The sequence below is a fragment of the Carlito syrichta genome, unplaced genomic scaffold, assembly GCF_000164805.1.
Source record: "Carlito syrichta isolate Samal-C Ts95f unplaced genomic scaffold, Tarsius_syrichta-2.0.1 Scaffold100986, whole genome shotgun sequence".
Classification (NCBI taxonomy): domain Eukaryota; kingdom Metazoa; phylum Chordata; class Mammalia; order Primates; family Tarsiidae; genus Carlito; species Carlito syrichta.
The window spans coordinates 400,726-422,215 of NW_007045082.1; the positions used below are offsets into that span (position 1 = coordinate 400,726).

At 33.7% G+C, this 21,490-nt stretch overlaps 1 long non-coding RNA gene across 3 annotated transcripts in view; it reads right to left on the bottom strand.

The window, feature by feature from the left end:
* Positions 1-19,764, bottom strand: part of LOC103266860 — a 100,810-nt gene extending 81,046 nt beyond the window's left edge. For all 3 annotated transcript variants that reach the window (XR_002482309.1, XR_002482310.1, XR_504722.2), the window contains exons 1-2: positions 19,212-19,764; positions 17,453-17,513 (exon numbers count right to left, since the gene is read on the bottom strand). This is a non-coding gene — a long non-coding RNA (uncharacterized LOC103266860). The remainder of the gene's footprint in view (positions 1-17,452; positions 17,514-19,211) is intronic.
* Between the last annotated feature and the right edge of the window lie 1,726 nt (positions 19,765-21,490).

The following is a 21,490-nucleotide window of genomic DNA, read 5'->3' on the forward strand; positions in this document are numbered from 1 at the left end:
TCTGAAGGAATGAATGCAATTTTTGCCAGAAATAAAAGTAACTGAAACTTTTCAGACAGAATTAACAAAATAAGTAGAGATATCCATGCTCATCTTTACTGTATCACAATAGCTTCCACTTATTGCCTTCACTGTATCAATTTAAAACATAATTTGAATTATATCATTTACTATATCATTTACTCCTACAAAGCACCATGCTGTATACTCATAGTTATAGATTTAAAAAGTGAGGCTTGTAGAGACAGCCCCTATAGCTAGCATGTGGTGCAGTCATATTTGTGCCCTGTCTCATTCCAATGCCTGTGCCCATGTACACTCCCTTCCACTACACACTGCTACTCAAGAGCTGCTTTGTGCAAAGAGTCTCACTGTGAATGCAATACAGAATAGTAGTGCAAGATAAGTGTAAGGAGACAAAGGAGTAACCTGATGAAGCTTATGTTGATACATTGGAAGCAGATCATAAAGTTCTTTAATGTGCTGCTGAGGAATTTAAACTTTATTGATAGACAACATTGCAAAATCTTTAAAAACTGCATACTACTCTTTGAGTGGGGAAGTATAGAGAAGGGAAGAATCTTATGAAGGTTAAAGAAAGTTGGAGGTCTTAATGAGGGTCAAAGTGAAATATTGTACAACTAGGTAACCGTCAAACTTGGATAAATGGGACAATTGAAAAAATGCAACTACTTTAAAGTATTCTATGGTTTACTTTAAAATTTCCACTAAAACAATATAGTACCTATATTACTCTCAAATGTAACATTAAACTGCAAGAAAATAATAACAACACTAGATACCACCATTTACTTATGCATTTACTCATTTGAAAGTACTTCCTGCGTTACAACTACAAGCTAATGAACAAGTCAAATTCTAAAATAGAAAGATTATATAATCATACGATCAAGGACATTCTTGTGTTGCAAAGAACTTTGTCCAGCAGAAAAAAGGTCAATAAATTTGTTGGTGTTAGAAAAATGAATGGAGTTCTTAGTCCCAAGCAAAGTCAGGCTCACAAATTTTTCACACATCCTCTTCACTTTAGTGAAAATGGCAAGGAGGAAACAAACATTTTCTGAAAGTACATTTTAGGCAGTTCTCCTAGGTATATTCCATTTGTGTTTAATTATCACAATCACAAAAATATCATTTTGGGACCATAATGATCCTATATTAAAGAGAAAGAACTTAAGTCTCTGAAACAACTGATTTAATGATGAGATCTGGGTTCCAGCCTTGGTTTGTGACTATGGGACTTTGAAAGAGTTTTTCATGTACTTATGTCCTTCCATATAAAGTAAGAAAAATGCGGCCCAAACTACACAACAAAATCCCTCATTAAATAAAAAGATTCATTGCATGTGAACATGTGGACAAGCATATGTGTGCCTGGTGTGACTCTGGATGACACTTTGAAAGTGTCCAGGACTGTGAGTCTCTGCTCAGGGCTATAAGAATGAAAGGCAGCTGGGGCTGATGGACATGGGACAGACCCAGCAGGAGACCTTAGTTCTGGTGAGGGTCTGAGCAAAACAGCAAAGAGTAAGAGTCACTGAGCTGGGGACAGTTAGGAGGTCAGGAAGGAAGAGATCAGGCTCTGAGAAAGGGTGAGATGGTGATGCCTCACAGTCGCCATGTAAAATATCCACTTGAATCTGGGGCAAACACACAGCCTAAGTTACATGTATAAGACCTATCTTGTTATGGCATTGATAATTAAAAAGTGAACAGAGATTTTAAAGTAACTGATTGCAGATCACATGAGGCTGTAAATTAATGAGAAACAAAATTGCTTTAAACAGAATGTTCATTTTCTGCAAAACTTTTCCTCTAGAACTCATTCTCTCTCTCTCTCTCTCTCTCTCTCACACACACACATACCACACACACACACACACACACACACACACACACACACACACACACACACACACACAAAGTCTATAGTAACTAATGTGCAAAGACCACTTAGCATACCGCAGAAACCAACAGGTAATATGGTTTGGACACTGCAACAAATTTTAAATCCCCTAAAGTTTATGCTGATGTTATAAACAGGTTTTCGTTTATTAAATGTCATTTATTAAAGTACTCTGTTTAATCCTATAAGGTAAGGATAACCTAAAACAAATTTTATATAATTCTAAAATTTAGGAAAAAACAATACTTTCTCAATTTTCATTCATTCAATACATTATTATATTAATGTGTATGTTTTCCCCCGATATTTCATTACATAAATCTTATTCTAGATTCTTCATTAGCTTCTATTCCCTTATTTAATGAGAGTGGGGCATATGTAAAGAAATAGGAATAAGACACTTTTTTATGGAAAACGGTATCTAAATAGAGTTGCCAAACAAAAAATATAAGATCCACAAATTGAAATATCAAATAAGTAATACAAAACACCATAATATTGGGATACTAACATTATAAAATATTCATTGTCTTTCTAAAATTCATATTTAATTGCAAGTCCCATATTTTTATTTGCTAAACTTGGCAGTCATATCTAAAGTCCACACTCATATTCATCACATCTGAAAAGACCTACTCTGAGGGCACTTTCAAAGTCATCAGTAAAATAATCAGCAGTTGAATATGAGCAAGGTCATTATTCCAGCTCCCAAAATCTCTGATCACACCACAAAGGGACTAGGTGCTAAGGTCAGAGTAGGTGAAGATGTTATTTCCTGGAAACTACTTAGGCCTTTAGCCACAATCCAGGGAAGTGGTATGCCCTTTCTATAGATCTGTGGGCCAAGATCAGAACCATGGTATAAATGCATTATACCACTGAACTTTACATATCTGTGTTGCTTCCTCCCTGGAAGTTAGCCTACTTTAGAAAACATCCAATACCCTATCATAGCACTCTGTCCAGCCTGAGGAACAAAGAGAAAAAAGATTCATGTTCAAAATCTCACAAACTTTTGAACCCAGGTCAAAAACCTCCTGTTCAATATGTCAAATGAAAATTGGTTACAATAAAATTACTGACTATACTTTCACTGGACTAGCCTGGCACATAGAACTTCATTTCTACAGATCAAAAGACACTAAAATTGTGCACAAAACACAGACTCATCCATTTTCCTGTGAGAAATATTAAATTAGTTTTATCAAATAGGCATAGGGTACAAGACTGGCTTTATTTTTAAAAATTAGAAAGAAATTAAAGGATTAACCCAGTTTCTTATGGCATGCCCTAACCAAAATGACAAGCAAGCATGGCAAACTATTGATATATTAATTACAATGTAAGCATTGCCTTCCAGTTTCATATGAACTAAACTCTACATTTCTATAGCTGCTCATGTTAATTGACTTAGTTAAACAACTCATTTACCTGTCAAACATAACAGTCTTACTTTTGCCATTTGGCTAGATATAAAAAAAGAATTCACATGCAGACGTGGAAACAGTAACTATGCATAGAGGTGAAGAAGGAAAATATAAACAGATACACAGAAGAGAGGAGGGGAGACAGAGACAGAAAAACAAAGAGGTACAAGGAGATTGAGCGAGGCAGCATCTCTGTGGAGAATGAACAGCTAAAGAATACTTTGCTACTTCTTCCCTGGAAGTCTACTTATCAAACTTCCTGTAGATAAGTTTAAATGGCTTAATTTTCCATCTATGAGAATGCTGATGCTCTTTTTTTTCTACATTATGCATTTTTTTATTTTCTCAACAGTCTAGAGAAGTGCAATGGGAAAGTATAACGTTCCCTATTTTACAGATAGGAAAACTGAGACAATCAAGCAATTTATCATTTTACTTTATTTGCACATACACAATAGTGACAAGACTGTATGTTTCAGAATAAGCATCTTACATAAAGGAAAGGAATGAACTTCAGACACATAAAAAGGGACTATAACTTCACAAAGGAAATGTGAGAATTATTAGCTACCGTGTCCTGGCAATGAAAAGAATACCTGAAATATTTAATATTCAAAATGGCAAATCCAGGCAGAAATGCTATGATGTTTAGAAGACAAGGGGATCTCAGAAAAAACAACCACCTCCCAACATTTCCTATGGCTGGCTCTGCCTATATGAATCCTGCAGCATTAGATAAGTGGGACCTTTAATAAGTAAATAGTACACTGTGTAATTCAACATGCGTAATGATAATAATTACTTTTTATTCAACTCCTATTGTCTACTAGGCACCATGCTTGCTAAGTGCCATATGCATATTATTTTCTAAATCTTCAAAAATCTTGCAGTGCTCGTGTTGTAATTTTCATTTTACAGATGATGATCACCAAGCACTGAGGAAAAGGTCAGTTTTTATAGTCGTGGTTGACTCAGCCTTGCTATAAATTCAGAGATCCTGACTCCAGGGCTGGAGTTCAATCCCTGTATTTTGGACAAGAGGGGAATGGTCAATTATTGTGCTACAAATTTGTTGTGCAATGTGAGATCAAGTTATTTTGGAGGAGAGATGACTTTTTTTAAGCCTTTGAAATCATATCAATATGGATGCTGACCAGAATGAGTGAAATCAGAGTAACACAGAGGACAGTTTCAAACTACACCCATCTCCCGCCACATTTCTTCCTCTTTCAGGTCCTCAGGCAATAAAGTGAGGAATACCATTCCAAGAGGTCTTAAAACCCAGAGCAAGGAAGGAAGTAATAAGCGGAGGATCAAGCTAATATCATTAGAGGTGGAAGAAAGAAAAAGTGTCTTCTCTGTGTCCCTAAATTAGGAAAGGGACTAAATGAATTGCTTCTCAAATATTAGTCAGTTAATGTCAAGTGGTCTGTGAGGTAAAGTGTATTGTACTCCAAAGTTTTGAAATATGTAGGACCTTAAAAACAGAAGTAATCATGACATAAAAGACTGAGAAATACTATTCAGTGTCTTTATCCTCAGATAAACATGTTACCACAGTGACCTGATAAATCCCCAGTGAGAAGCAAATATATTTACTGTTTTTAGATAGCTTTGGCAATCATACACTACTCTATATTTTTAAAAATCAGAAACAGAAAAGAGCTCGCTGAGCTTTTATTGTGTGGACCTCCAAATTAAAACACTGGTCTAAGAAAAGTCTCTGGGAGCAGGGGGAGGACTGGCCAGTTGGACCAGTGAGACTGCAAATTCACTTTAAATAAAGTAGAGCAAATCTTAATTGTAAACTTTTACTCAGTGTACCTACTATCAAGTTGCTGAACCTCTGTCATAAGAGACATTATAACAACATAGTTGCAGTCTAATCCTTTGGTATAAGACACATCTGTTTTAGTCCTGGGATTTCCCATTGATGTGGTTGTAGGGAATTTATATAACTTCCTGACTGTGGTTTTCTCACTTTTACAGAGGACTAATACTGTTACAGTAGAAGCCATCCTACCTGATATGTTTGGAATTGGAAGTTGGCAGATTAAACAAAACACTACAGTTGACCCTTGAACTATACAGGTTTGAATTGTGTGGGTCCACTTACACGTGGATTTTTTTTTCCCAATAAAACTTACGCCTAGCCTAGTGTACCTGCTTCTCCTGCCTCCTCAACCTGTAATCCCTGAGACAGCACGACCAATTCCTCCTCTTCAGCCTACTCAGTGCGAAAATAATTGAGATGAAGACTACTGTGATGACCCACATTCACTTAATGAATAATGGAATTTTCTCTTTCTTATGATTTTCTCAATGACACTTCTTTTTTCTAATTCAAGATACTAAAAGAATACAGTATATAATACATCTAACATACAAAATAGGTGCTAATCCACTGTGTTACCTGTAAGTCTTCTGCCAACAGTAGGCTATTCGTAGTTAGGTTGTGAGGTGTCAAAAACTATATGTGGATTTTCAACTGCCTGGGGAGTCCGTATCCCTAGCTCCTCGTGTTATTCAAGGGTCAAGTGTAGTTAAAAAAGGAAACCTCAAAGGCAAATTTTTTCTTTGAAAAAACATATAAATGTAAAATTTTTAAATTTTGCCAATATTTCCATGCAGGACAAGTCCTTTCATTGAATATCAAACTAGTGATTGGCTTTTTTTGTTTCATAGACCACCACTTTAATGAACCCAGTCATTTATAAGTAAGAATGCAAATGTACTCTATAGTAAACTGAGAGATAGTCTAATCTTTTTTTTTCTTTTTGTTTATTTTAGGGAAGAGATCTTGCTTTGTCACCCAGGCTGGAGATCATGGCTCACTGCAGCCTTGAAATTCTGGCTTCAAGCAATCATCTTGCCTCAGCCTCCTGAGTAGCTGGGACTGCAGGGACAGCCACGATCCCTGGTTTCAACCTACATGTTTATGATTTGTCCAATAATTTCTAGCTAAATGTTCAAACAGAAAACGACAGTGATTTTAACTATATAATTTTATTTAGTCCTTCCAAAGAATTAAGCTACTCTCTTTTGTCAACATTGTTCCATAGGTTTACCTAATGAATTAAATTATGCTATTAATAAATTACATATAAATTACATATTGTGGAATAGATAATATTTTTACATATTTAACTGCATGTATAATTTAGATACCTTAAAATACATATGGATGAATAGATGATATATTTATGATATTTGTAAAAGAAGGATTTCAGTTCTGTCAGAATTAACTACTGAATTAACTTTTGGCATCTTAAAAAATATTAAACAAGCTGGGCTCGGTGGCTCAGCCTGTAATCCCGCGCCTTTGGGAGGCTGAGGTGAGTGGATTGCTTGAGCCCGTGGGTTCGAGACCCGCCTGGGCAGGCGAGACCTCATCTCTACAATAAATCAAAAAATCAGCCGGGCATGGTAGCACGCGCCTGTAATTCCGGCTACTCGGAAGGCTGAGGCAGAAGGATCGCCGGAGCCCAGCAGGTCGAGGCTGCGGTGGCCGGGAGCGACCACTGCACTCCAGTCTGGGCGACAGAGTGAGACTCCAATTCAAAAAAAAAAAAAAGTATTAAACAGTAACATCATGAAGTTATTCTTCACTTTTTAAGGATATCATGCACTCCTCTGAAAAATCTGACAAAAGCTGGCACTTTTTCTTAGAAAAATGAACACATCCACAGGCATTTAGTGTCCTATAAATATTTCAAAGGGCTTGAGGACTCAACAAATTCAGCCTGTGGCTTCTATGAAGTTTTAATTCTAAATTAAGAACACTTTTTTCTTTTTTTTTTTTTTTGCGCCAATGTGAGATGGAATGTCATTACTTCTTAGTCTGTGTTGTATTGAACTGAATGTTACAGAAAGAGTTGTAAAACTCTGTAGTTTCTAATGTTTTACTCATTGGCTTCCCTATTTTGAATAAAGTTTTTAAAATTCCATAAAACTCAATTTATACTCAAATAAAAGCAAAATAAGCAATCATAAAAACAATAATGCAAAACAAAATAAGCATGCATTCCAAACTAATTTAAATCTTCTAAGTCAATCTAAACAGTATTCAACTACAGAAGTACTGTTAACTATTTGCCACGTTATAGATTATATGACACTCTCAAAAGTTGCCCCAACCCGCTAAATGCTAAATGCAAGCGAGTTACTCTCTAGGAGTACACAGTTCGATATCTTAGCTACAAACCACATGTAGCTATTTAAATATGAAATTAACTAAAATTTAAAATTAAGTTCTTCAGTCACACTAGACACATTTCAGCTGCTCAATGTTTCATGTGGCTAGAGCCTATTGTTTTGGACAACACAGAGAGAACATTTTCATCACCTTAGAAATATCCAGACTACTCAATAACATATTTCTGCTTCCACCTAGTGATTTATATGCCACCTGAAGTCAGTTACCTTTGATCCCAAACCAGCTTACACCAGTTTACTTTATATGAAATTGCATAACTCAATTAAATATTGCATAGACTAATTAAATATGCCTGTAAAAAAGAGAGATAGTCTATATCTATATAAATTATCTAATCTAAAATTAAATATTTAGAAAAGATGACATATAATTCATCCACTTAAAAAAATGCTCTGATACTATAGAATTGGATGTATGTAAGACAATTTTAAAAGATTAGAAAAAATCTGGACAAAACATAATTCTTCTCCTAGTTTTGCACTGGATTTGTACTTAAATACACTCATGAAACATGAAGAAATTAGAAATCATCTATGATGTATTATGGGATATATAGGAAAAAGATAACTATGATCTGTTATCAGCAGTCCAAACACAAAAATGGTTCTTGGCTTACTCGAAATTATTGTCAAATAAATATATAATCAAGTGTATAACCCTTAAACAAAGTATAGGTTATATTTCTGTCCTAATTTTTAAGATTAATTTATTTAAACATTAACTGATCAACTCCTGATCCCAATTATATTCAATAGAAAGGTTTCTACAACACATAGCAAAACTGCAAATACATGCCTTGTTACTACTAGAAATTTAGTATTTTTATAATTGGTTGTTTTATTTCTATTTTCCAAATTTAAATTTATTGGAGTAAATTATATTAAAAAATTAATGAATAGGAACATTATCGTACTCTAGATTTGTACATAACTGGCCTTTTAATTTTAGCACAATGAAATATGATTAACAACAATGCCAATGTTACTTTACTTTTTAACTCTTCCCAGTTACCTGAAAGACTTTGTATGGAGATGAGAATATTTAAACTCTGTCTTTAATCTTTTGATTTTTTTTACTTAAAATGTCAAATATCCATGTATCTATAGCATTGATTACTTGAGAATAAGAATGATAAGATGCCATTGTTTTGTACATTGAGGTTTAGATGCAAATAGAAAACTACATACTACTACGAAGAATACTACAATTACTACTATTACTACATTTCCTTCATTAAAATAACACCAAAATAGATCTAAAAATCGACCTTCCATATGACCCCACAATTCCCCTTCTGGAAATTTACCTGGAGGAACTCAAATCACTCTATAAGAAAGACACCTGCACATGCATGTCTATTGCAGCACTACTCACAATAGCAAAAACATAAAATCAACCATGCTGCCCATTGAAAGGGAACCGGATAAAAAAATATGGTACATATACACAATGGAATATTATGCAGCCATAACGAAGGACAAAATTATGAACTTCACAGCAACTTGAATAGACTTAGAGTCTATCATACTCAGTGATCTATCAGAAAGAAAGACTGAGTACTACATGTTCTCACACATAAGCGAACCTTGAATAATTATCATAACACTATAAGAAAGGGATTGGCAGTAGTGAGAAACTGCCAGGGGAGGAGGTACATACCTCATCAACAATGGTACCTGCTTAATGAACATTTGTATACCCAATCCTGAATTGTACCCCACATCTTTAAAATAAAAAAAAAATTTAAAAACGAAAACAAAATAACATTGCGATTGTTAATTGTTGCTTGACGAATACATATATTTTATTAGTCAGCTAAATTCAAAAAAAAATTTTGACTGTCATGGACCATACCTATCTATTTGAAATGAGGTCATCAGCATAATATAAAAAGTTATATTTTTATGAGAAAAGATGCTGTTAGATTCATCAAAACAACAGATTTACTGAAAGTTTGCTCTACTATATGATGTCTTCATACAGAAACAGAGAACTGGCTACCCTTGGGATCCAAATTGATATTGGCTGACAGAGTCATTCTAAAGATTTGAAAAGTAAGTATACCTTCTTTGATCTATCACAGTTCCCATTACTTCCTTCGTCTTGCATGTCTCATGGAAGGCGAAGTTGGACTTGTTTATGGTGACCATTTAAAATTAATTTACAATCTCCCAAGCAACACTATTCTAACGGGTTGACCAATGTTTAGTGTTTTCTTTTTTACTCAAGATATACCACCAACTGAAAAGCATTTTGGAAGGAAGAGAAAATATAAGTGAAGAACTAGTAGTAGACAACTTCCTCTCTGTGCCTAGAAGAATATGAGTGTAATTGTACTTGGAAAGAAATAATTGAATGATAAGCAGTTCATCTTAAATCATGTTAATTACATATCTCTCATATTTGAGTTTGAAAATAAATTACTGTGTGATTTGTAACCTTTCAGAAACAAAACCTTATTGTCTAATTTCAATCAGTTTATTAAAATTTGTTTAATGGCACATTAATATTGAGAACCACCTAAAAATCTAATGACAGCGATTCTAAAATATTTCTTCTTAAATAGATTATTGAATTGAATAGAAATGTAGGTTGTGTCCATAACTAGGAGATTGACTTTGGCAAAATCATTAAACGATCAGGGCCTCAGTTTGGTCATCTGGAAAACGGGCCAGATGATCACTAAAGTTCTTATTATTAATACATTTTGATTTTATTTTTAATTTCAATCAAGCTTTATTCATCAAGTACCTATTGGGTAAAAATACACATAAATTTTATAGCTAATGACTTAGCCCTATTATAGACTACATAAGCATACGAAAAGTAACTAGAAAAACAGACTGAACATGATTAGAATCAAATAAGTGATTCAAACATGATTAGAATCAAATAATAGTGATTAGCTCTAAGAGTTTAGTGTGAAGAGAAACAGAATTGGGACTTAGGAGATATCAAGTGTAGAAGCTAAATATGTGTAGATTTAATTGACGTCTTTCACACACCACAGAGTAAGATTAAAAATGAAGTCACGCACAATGTGATGCCAATTTTTTTTTTTTTTTAATCGAAGTCTCACTGTCACCCAGGCTGGAGTGAAGTGGCATGTTCAGGGCCACTGCAACCTCAACCTGTTGGGTTCAGATGTTCCTTCCACCTCAGCCTTCCAAGTAGTTGGAATGTTCTACCATGTCCAGCTAGTTTTTTGATTTATGGTAGAGACGAGGTCTTGCCATGTTGCTCAGGCTGATCTTGAACCCCTGAGCTCAGGCAATCCTCTGGCTCCCGCCTCTCAAAGTGCTGAGATTACAGGTTTGAGTCACCGGGCCAGGCCGTGATGCCAATTTTAAAGGACTAAGATCAGTTATCAAATAGAATTCCCAAAAGTTAAAGTGATATTTCTAATTTAACTTAAAATTCCAAACATCAAAAGTTTGAAGACGTCTACTTAAATGTAGAAAAATTCATGATACCACACAGTGTTTTTATTTTGTTTAAAACTATTTTTCGGCAACCCCTTTGGGTCCCCTCCTGCTGTGGGAGCTTTTTTGTTCTCTCAATAAATCCTGCTTTCTTACAAAAAAAATATTTTTTATTCACTAAAGAGTTATTTAATCTATCCTATAAGTTAGACATTACAGTGTGAATTGTGAGTTTTCAAAGGACATGGATTTCTGTCCACAGGGACATAAATTTGATACAAATAATAGTGATTAGCTAGTTTCATAAACTGCCTTCAAATGGTATATCACAGGCTTATTCAAGACAGGCTTGTAGACCTCTCAGACACTGTTAGAATACTCCTAATAATATATTCCAAAAAACCTAGAAATATCTTAGCTAACATAGGACTTTCCTACTGAAACAAAGTTTATTGTAAGGTGTATAGAAGTTCTCATCATTGCCTATAAATCATCTAAAGTTCATCTCAATATGACAGACATTAATTCAATACCTGTACAGTTAAAAAAGAAAAGCATGTACATGATAAAAGGCACAAGGGTAAGTCACAGGTCCTTTAGACACTTGTCATGACTACTAATAGAAGTCAGAAACAGTACTGTGGGAATGAAAGTTGCAAGGGCTTTCAGGATTCAAAACTGAGAAATTCTCTCTTAGGAAATCAGTAAGGGCTTTGTAGAAGAGCAACATATTATCACATAAAAAATAACAACAGGCAGTAGTTTTGCTTGGGCAGTGGGAATCAAAGTTAGAGATAAAATACTTTTCTGGTAGGTCAGAGTCGTTACCTAGTGAAAGCTCACAGACACTACCAAAAGGGTTTTTTGGGAGGGGGTATAGGTATGTCCTGATCGGTTAGCTCATGAGTTGTTTCTTTATGCTGTGGCAGAGAAACTAGGCATGGGTGTGAAATAATGCTCAGGATGACAGAATCCTGTATCACATCATTTGGGAATCTTGGGGAAACACCTATGCTCATTAGCATTTGATAATAGAGAATAAGAGAAACTAAATGATTATTTACAGAAACTGACTCATTTATTCTAATAACATAGTTCATGTACTCCTGGATTGTTTTCAAGAAGACAGTGCAATTGCCAAGTAATTTATCTGATTCCCTCATAGTTACTTGGGCCAATTTAGTTCATAACATTATTAACTAATATTATGAACTAGATTAGACTTTCCTGGTGAGACACAATCTATTGCTTGGTTAATTTTTAAAAATTTTTCCTTCTCTCCTTCCCTTTCTTCCCACTCTAACTCCTTCCTGTCTCATTCCAGAAAACATTTAGTATAAATCAGCCACTATAAACATAAAGATATAGCCAACCTAGTGACCCAGAATAGTAAAAGAAATATTGGTTAAGTATGATTCACTGACATTTAATCATCTTCAGAATTCTCATATTTTTATGTTACCAGATGTGAAAATTTTAGTCTACAGTAAAACTTGACCACTTAAAATTCTTAAGGGGATTGTTCGATATGGAGAGCTGTTTCTCCCATAGTTGAATGCCAACTTTTTAAATGAACAATGTTTCCCTTTGGTTCCATAGACGTAATTTAACTATTCCTAGATAATAATATTACAGTGGTCCTACATCTTGACTTCTTAAAAAATTCTATCAACTTTAATACTTTAATATTTGTCACATTATTTATTCATAAATATATAGTAAGTTAAATAGCCCTCATAGCTGGTGCAGCAATTTTTTTTTATGAATCAAAGGCAAGAGTATAGTTCTTCCATATAGTGTTCTCATCCTACAGAGAAGTTTTTGAAAATTTCTTCACTGAAGCTAGCTATATCCTCTGCCTTTTAGAATTCTTCTTATGATTTCTGCATAACTAACATAATAAATAATACCTATATGCTCATTATTCTTCGGTTATTTTTCTACTATGCCCATTTATTTGAGATGTTATATAAAAGATGGCACAATTCTATGAATTGCTTATAGTATTTTTGTAAAATTATCCTTAAACTGCACTTCACAGTTGACCTCTGAGACACACTTAACTCTGTTTCACTGCATGGAAACAGACAGTAATTGGGGATTGTATTTTATTTGGTCTAACCATGTGTACTTGATTTGGCTTCTAAATGTATTTGCTTAGTATTGGGATACATTATATATAAACAAACACATAGGAAAGAGATCTTAGTCTCTCAAGGGCAAAACTATGTAATTATTTACTACTCTGTTGTCTGCTTCTCCCACCTTTGTGTTAAACTGCCACCATTAGATATAATGTTTCTCGTTACTATGTCACTTTCTTTGTCATCTCTTCATATATTTTTTATACTTATGTCTCCTGCTCTGTATAAATTGCTTCTTGATTAGCCTTTGCAAAGATTTTTCTTTCACAGAGATAGTCTTTAAACTGCATGCCAAATAATTTTCTTGAAATATTAGTATTCAGTTTTCTGAGGCTCACATATTCTACATGTTGAAGGTACAGACGTTTCTTCTTTGCCACATTGCTGGCAAGTTCTAGATAACAAGATATTTTGAATGCCTGAGTGCTCTAGAAAGCTTATTATCACACAGCCGGGATCTTAATGCTCTTAATGTATATTTGTACCTGAAAATATTTTTTTATGGATGCTATGTTTCATGTTAAAAGTTTTACATTGAAATTCTAATGTTAACATCTATTCAATTCTGTGACTGAAATATGACAGTCTCACTATACAAATGATACGCATTAAATACTGCTAAAGTTGAAAACAAGCTAATAGATTCCAAAAAGACCCATTTGCTTTATAGCATAAAGAATATTGTATGGTATCTTTCCTTTAAAAAAAACTGTGTTTCCATCCTCAAATTATACTTCATATGCTCATTTATTATTAATTCTTGACATGTTTCTGGTTTAGTTATTTCTGGTTTATCCAACATATACAGCTGTACAAAAATAAAGGGCAGAAGATAAGGAAAATATACAGAATATAAAACTCTAATTTAAAAAATCATATTGTTAAGTTAGAATTAAAATATCACCTTTTGTTAAAATTGATACTAAAAAGAAAACAATTCATCTGGAAATAAAGATACTTAAAATTCAACAGAAATATACATAATATAAATTTAGGATTATAAACTGTAATAAACTAATTTGTGAAAACATATTTCCTCTATTCTTTTTATTATAGAAAAAAAGTACTTCCAAATTTTAAATGTTTTATCTTGGATGAATGGACACGTTCAATGCAGTCAAAAAATCAAATCACGTAGTATTACTGATGCAGAGCAGTCTGGGAATTAAATTTAAGCAATTTTAAGACCAAATACACAAAATCCAGATTTTGTACCACTGTTATAATTCATTCAAGTATTCAGCAGAAATTCTTAACAGAATGAGGTGTTATACTCCATTCATTCATCAAAAAAAAACAAAACATAGGGCTTATTATGTGTAAGATATTGCAGGGGATACAATGAAAAATAAGGCATGGACTTTGCCCTCAAGGGGCTTACATTCTAGTGTGAAAAAAATAAGCAAGCATGTAAACAGCCATAACATAAGGTAGAAAGTGATGTGTCATAAGAAAAACTCAGATAATGTACTTTGTGAGTTACTAACATTAGCAGACTTTTAAAAATTAAAGTAGCCAATACAAATAGGTCAATAATCAGTTTGAAAATTGTCAACTTACAGATAGAAACTTCAATATTAATGCAGTTTAACTCACTACTCACTAGTTGTTAAAAATATTTGAACTTAGAGTAACAACCCATTAAAAATACCATTTTGTCAACATTCTTACATATATCCAAATGGAATAATCTAATAGTTATTGATGAAATGATCATTTAAGCCTAACAAAGACTCACATCAATAATCCAAAATACTCATGACACATTACCTTCTTGCACAGAAATTGACTCAGTCAGATTAAAGTGATGAAGAATTCCTCGATGGCTCAAGTGTGCTCCAAGGAAAGCTAGAAGGTTGTACAGTTAACTCCCAGGGTGTAACTCTAAACCATACAACCTACTACCTCAACCTGGATGCACACAGCTTCCAATGTTGCTTCAAATTCCTTATCATATCTTCAGTCAGCTCCTCCAAATATGGCGGCCATACACCTAAGGGCTTGGCAAGGGTGTAGATATAATAGTCTAGCATTATAGCAATAAACTGAACTGTGTCTCATAGAACTATCCTAACCTCTTGGGTTTCTAGCATAGGTAGCATGAAATGTCTTCTGATATCTCTCCTGCCATAGTTCCACTAAAAATTAATAATATTAGAAATCAATAACATTAAGTCTCATTTTTCTGGAGAAACAGGCTCAAATAGGAACATAGAAATCCAGTTACAGCCTTTAATTTTCTTATTGAAGTTGATGAGGTGCACTAGACACTATAATATGCACTGAAATTTCTGAACAGGATCTACTTAGATCTTGGTCTGAATTCTGCTAAAAAATATTCAACTTTCTTAAGCAATTTACTGCAGTTGGAATCAAACTTGAATGGCTATGCTCTAAACGCTTCAAAGTGGCCAACCACTGAAGCCTTCCTCTTAAGACAGTTGACAGTTAAAATATACACGAAAAACAAAAGAAAATATAATTACTTCCAAAATATATAATTAATTGGAGTTTAACAGGAACTTGGTGACTATAATGGAACAGCATTGTGTATAGCATTTTTGTCAGATTACCACACTGACACAGACCCATAGAAGCGAGCTTGTGCGGTCCAGTTCACCACAAGATCGGATCTACGGGTTTATGCCAATGAGCAACATCTTGAATGGGCTCCCTATTAATGCAGAATTTGTTGTAAATAACTGATGAAATTAGGACATAAAAATAATATTGACCCTTTAGTATAAATGTTTTAAATGTTGAACTCTCAGGATGCAGATTCCCCATTAAAAGGCCTTCATAAATATTCTCCACTAAACACAAATTTATATGCACAAGTATTTAAAAAGTAGTTTATTGAAATACTTTTCACAGATTGCTTTGTTTTAATAGTGAATATTTTGGAATTAAACTATTCTAATTGATGATGAGTCTTAAAGAAAAGAAAAGAATCCATACATGCATGTATAAATTATGTAATTGTGAGACATGAATGTAGTATTACAAGCCTGCAATTAAAACCAAATTAACTATTAAGTTAATTGTGTACGAGTTAGATTGTGCTTATTTTACTTTCTATCAAACTAGTTTAGTTAGTGGTTTCAAAGAATTGGTAACTATAACTTTCTCATGAAACAAGTAAGAACTTGTTCACTAGGTAAAGACGCTGCAAGATATGTCTTAAATAAATATCTATATGTCTATAGTTGGAATGATACTAAAATTTATATTTGTCTGAATTAATATCAGATAACTAAAATCAGTGACACATTAATGGCATAATACTACTCCGTACTAACATTTATACTCCAGATGTACTACGTGAAAGACAATATCTTTTCTCTTAAATAAAATATATAAAAACTCATTGTTCAACAAAGGTATACTTAAAATACATGTCGGCCTACAACTCTCAGCTGGTCAACAGGTTGGGCAAAAATAAATTGTTACTAAAAATTTTTTTAAGCCACCAGACAGCAAGCAAACACACAAATCAGTAAACAGAAAGCCAGCCATATACACATTTTTAAGATTCTAAACTCAACTACAAAAAATTATAAGTTGTACAATCATTAATTGATTCACTCATATCTGTAATCATTTAGCATTTCTTAATTATAACTTTATTTTGAAAAATAATAATACCAAATACTAATTGCTTAGTAATTCAGTATGTTTTGAAATAAATTTTTAAAATGTGTTTATTGACTTTATATAATGTGTTCTACATAGTTTTCACCATTATTTATTTTCATATTGTTCCCATACTTATTTAAAACTATAGTTAATAATCAATCATGCATTTAGTTGTAGCAAAAATATTTCAATGCATATTTATAAATTTAAATGTGAATAACAGGCAACATTGGTTTTAGATTTTGTCATAACTTGTAAGAATGTATGTTTTGGTTTCTTTGTCTTATTAGGTCATGTAAAAAAAATGAAAAAGTATGACTTTATTCACCTCCTCCAGTTTTCACTTCCTTGTATATGACACAATAAATGAAAAAAATTAATTTTTCTTTTTCCTAAATCGCTTTTCATCAAACTCTATTGCACCTATGTTGTACTTATGGATACACAGATACTTATTAAGAGGGACGCAAACTATACATGGACCACAAACTCAGGCAAAAATCATTCACAAAGACAGGTAAAATTATACATTCTTAAATGAAAATCATCCATGAAAATTCCACCAGCTAGATTCATAAAGAATACGAAGTCAATTCTTATAACTTAACACAGACAAAAAATAATTTTGTTTTCCTTTAAAAATATTAAATATTACTTGCTCTTTTGCTTTTCATTTTTACCTGAGATGATTTTCTCCTATGAGCACTTTCTTCACTTTTCATATCCATTTTAAGTTTTTCCCTAAAACAACCACAAAAGGAGAAATATCAGACAACTGCTGTCTAGGAGGAGCATCTCAGTGGATGGTGGGAATGAGGGTAGACGATCGAGAAGAAAACACAATATCAAAATGGGCAAAAACCTTTCAAAATATTTTTAAAAGCCTTGGAAAACTCATAGGGCCCCACCCTAGGCTACTCATATGACATAGAAAGTGGCTTCATCGTTTGCATGTATGCGTTCATTTTGGTTGGTGTCGTTTTCACAGTAACAATTTTGAAAGTGAAAGGATGATGGCTGTTAAAGAAGCGACTAGGTTTTGCACAGTGAAATAGTGAAAGCTGAAAAGAGATTTGGATTTGGCATGGAGCTTAATAAGATAATTAAGAGTGTAGAGATTAATGGCTCCTGAAAATTACATTTAAAATAATGTTTTTTTAACTAAAGGATCTTGAAACATGGAAACATATTTACCATTTTTAATTAAGCCTGTGAAAGTTGGCGTTCCATTAGCTGAGACTACATGGTAGAACAAGAACTATTTTGTAAATAATTAGTGAACAATAATCAATAAACTCGATAAAACGTTTTATTTGAATACTGTCAGTATATAGGGTTTTTGTAATTTCCCATAATTCTTCATAGAATAGCAGAAATGAAGCCTGGATTCATAAGTTCTATAATATTTCTCATTGCTTACCCTGCATATTTTAAGATAATAAAAGATGATTTTAAAAGCATAACATTACCTAAAGTTCATTTTAATTGAAAATATTATAGCATCAATTCTTAATATTCAAATTATAGTCTTCAATGATAAATGCTGTATTTTTCAAAAGCATTTATTCCTTTAAATAATTTTTACACACGTTTAGAAACATTTTTATCCAGATTAAAATAGGTGGAATGCATCTGCTAATAATTCTTTTACATTAAAGTCCAACAAAAACTGGATTTTATTATAAAATGCTTAAATTGCTTAGCAATTTCACTTCTACAAACAGACAAAATAATTACAATGTAATGCATTTATTTGCTAAGCCAGTATGGTGCTTTGAACTTAAAAAACAAGTTTGTATGTACTTTTTCCACTAAAATACTTAATGGATATTTCCAACGCTCTTTACAACTGCTCTAGGACAAATACTTCTTTTAAAGTGTATTTTAAAAGAGAGTATTATTATAGAACAAGCTTCTTTTCTACTTAGCAACAGAGAACATAATCTTTTCATCCCTATTTCTGTTCTACTGAAATCCTTGTAAATAATTTAAATATAACTTCCCCAAACTAATTTTATTCATCAGTAGTTTAATGCATATTCTAATATGACACTTTTCTAGAAGTCCAAAAAGTTTCCTCTTCCACATTTCAAGCTATAAATCACATGAATGATTTACTTTATTTACCAACTAGGTCTAAACACTTTTCTTAGCAAAAACTAATACTGGACACAGAAAGTACAGATAACACATTATTGTCTTTCCAAAACTTCTGTGTATAACAGAAGTAAGAATAAACACATGTACCGTCTTTTTGATATATATTTTTCTATTTTTACTTAAGTTTCTAGTCTAATCAGGTTTAGCGGAAGAGAGGAAAAAGAAAAAGTTAACAAGAGCAAAGTGTGCAATGAGTTAAATAAGAGTAAACTGAAAGTTCAAGGATTCCCTTTTACATAATAGCAGGCTTTAAAAGAAACAACAACAAAAAAGTTATACCTGATATGAAAGGTGCGATTTCACCAAGTGCAATATATTGCTAATTATGCCATATTGTTTGAAATCATAAAAATAAAGAAGGCTCATTTGGTTATGTTGCCTTAAAAAGCTGCTTTACAAAGCTCGATGTCTCTGCAGTTATATAAGCCAATGTTTGCTTTTTTTTAAAGTTTGTTTTGGTTTGGATTTTTGTTTGTTTGTTTTTGTTTTTGTTTTTGAGCAGGAGCGTCTCATTTTTTTCAGCACTCTTGCATGTAGTAGGACAAACCCAGATTTTTTTCTTCAGGGCTCCTGTAATTTCTTAGAAAAGAAGGACCGGGGTGCTTGTCTTCCTTTTCTTCCATCTCGGTATTCCAGGCACAAAGCACTGCGCAGAAGCTGCACCAATCCTTGCCGTCACTGGCAGCAGAATGGTAGAAGGTGGGAGAGACCAGGAATCCTTCCAGGCTGTGCTGACTTTAGAAATGAGGATTGCACACGTTTGTCTCCTGAACCAAAGGGATGCAAAGGCAGGGTGCCAGTTTGCTACACTGCTGTAATGCAATGATCTCATGTTCACTGCTGCTGTCGTCCTGTTTGCCCAGTTCAAATGCCTGTTCATTATAAACCAAAAAAAAAAAAAAAAAAAAAAAAAAGACCCAACTACTTGGATTCTTCAGCAAGCAGAAAGGGCATTAACATTGTTTTTAAAAAAAAATCAGCAGTCAGAAAAGGCAAAAAACAAAAAGCACATACAGTTTGAGGATTCACTTGTTATGCCTCAATATTCTGTTGTTATTTTCCTTTTTATTTTTTTCTATTTAGAGATAAGCAGCAGAATTTATCAGGCGTGAAAGGGACAGCCTCCTGGTGGCCTGCCAAAAACCCAGAATAAAGGCGAAGTTGTGCTTCAAAGCTCAGTCGCTTGCTGAGTCTGGCTAAAGTCAAGTATTAAGATCCACCATTTTCTGAGCCATGCTAGAAAAGAAGAAAAAAGTCAGGACGGTTGCTGCTTTCCAAGTCTCCGTTGGCACCATCACAAAATCTCAGTCGTAAGGTCACATGATTCTCTGCCAAATGTAGAGTGCATTCCCATCAACCATTCTGCTGATACTGCGAAGGCAGCTATTGTCTCTCGTTTAGACCCAAAGTTCAGCCCACTCTTCATTGAATTAGCTGAAAAACGCATCACCTTTGGGGGCTGGGAGTCATGGAAACGTCTACCTGGCAAGCTGCCCACTTTTTCTGCCCATCAACCAGAGATGGAATTGTGCTGCCTAACGCAATGATGACTTGGAATGTGAAGAGTCGTCCAAAGTGAATCTGATTCTTGCAACGCCTGTTTCGTTTGCACAGAAAACTCTGGCTTCTTGTAGTTAAGAGAGAGGAAAAAAAAAAATCTTTCCTACCAAATGTAGCAAATAAAGGTCTGAACATGCCTACTCTGCAACTTTATTTCTCAACACACCCAAATGGTTCTCAAATGAAAAGACCGAATGCCCTGCACGTTTTTCAGAGTTAAAGTCATCCCTTCGTCAGTCTCTTTTCCTGGCAAGTGAATTCAACAAGCCCAGGACATTTGTTTTAGTCTCTCACTTTAAGATGTAAAAATCTCCGAGTTTTCTTCTTGCTTTGTATTATTTTCTGATTTTATCTGGCACTGTTTTTGTGGTATAGGACCACAATATCTTCTAGCAACAGTGGGGATGCACTCTTGCTGCCATCTCCAATAAAGTGGTCCTCTTAGAAAGCCAGTTGTTTCTTCAACTACACAAAACTCTGCAACTGGGTCTGGTGGTAATCCTCATCAGTACCTAGCACAGCTGCTGTGCAAGTTTGCTGAGACTGACATATGTGAGAAGTGCTCTTTCTCTTCCTTTGCTGGCTACAGTTTGTCTGAGCGGCATGAAAGATGCCTTTGAAAGATGCAGGAACTTTATCAACAGCTCTTAGGTAACACAAGGAAATGATTCTCCCTCCCCAACAAATTTCCCTTATAGCAGGCAATGAAAGTTCCCATATACAAATATTTCTATACTTTCTAACAAAAGTAGAGCGAATCAAATCTTTCACAATTTCCTTGAACAGAATCTAAAGCCAAGCAGGAAAGCAATTATGATTGTACTGAAACCAAACATATTGAGTAGCACTAAAACGGACCATGTCTACTACATTAAAAAAAAAAAAACTTGCAGTGTTTGGAAAACCTGTATGTAAAGTACAATTCTGTTTGCAAAAAATTGTAAGTGATATTTCGTTTCTTATCAAAATGATGAATTGATGTTACCCTTCCCCTATTT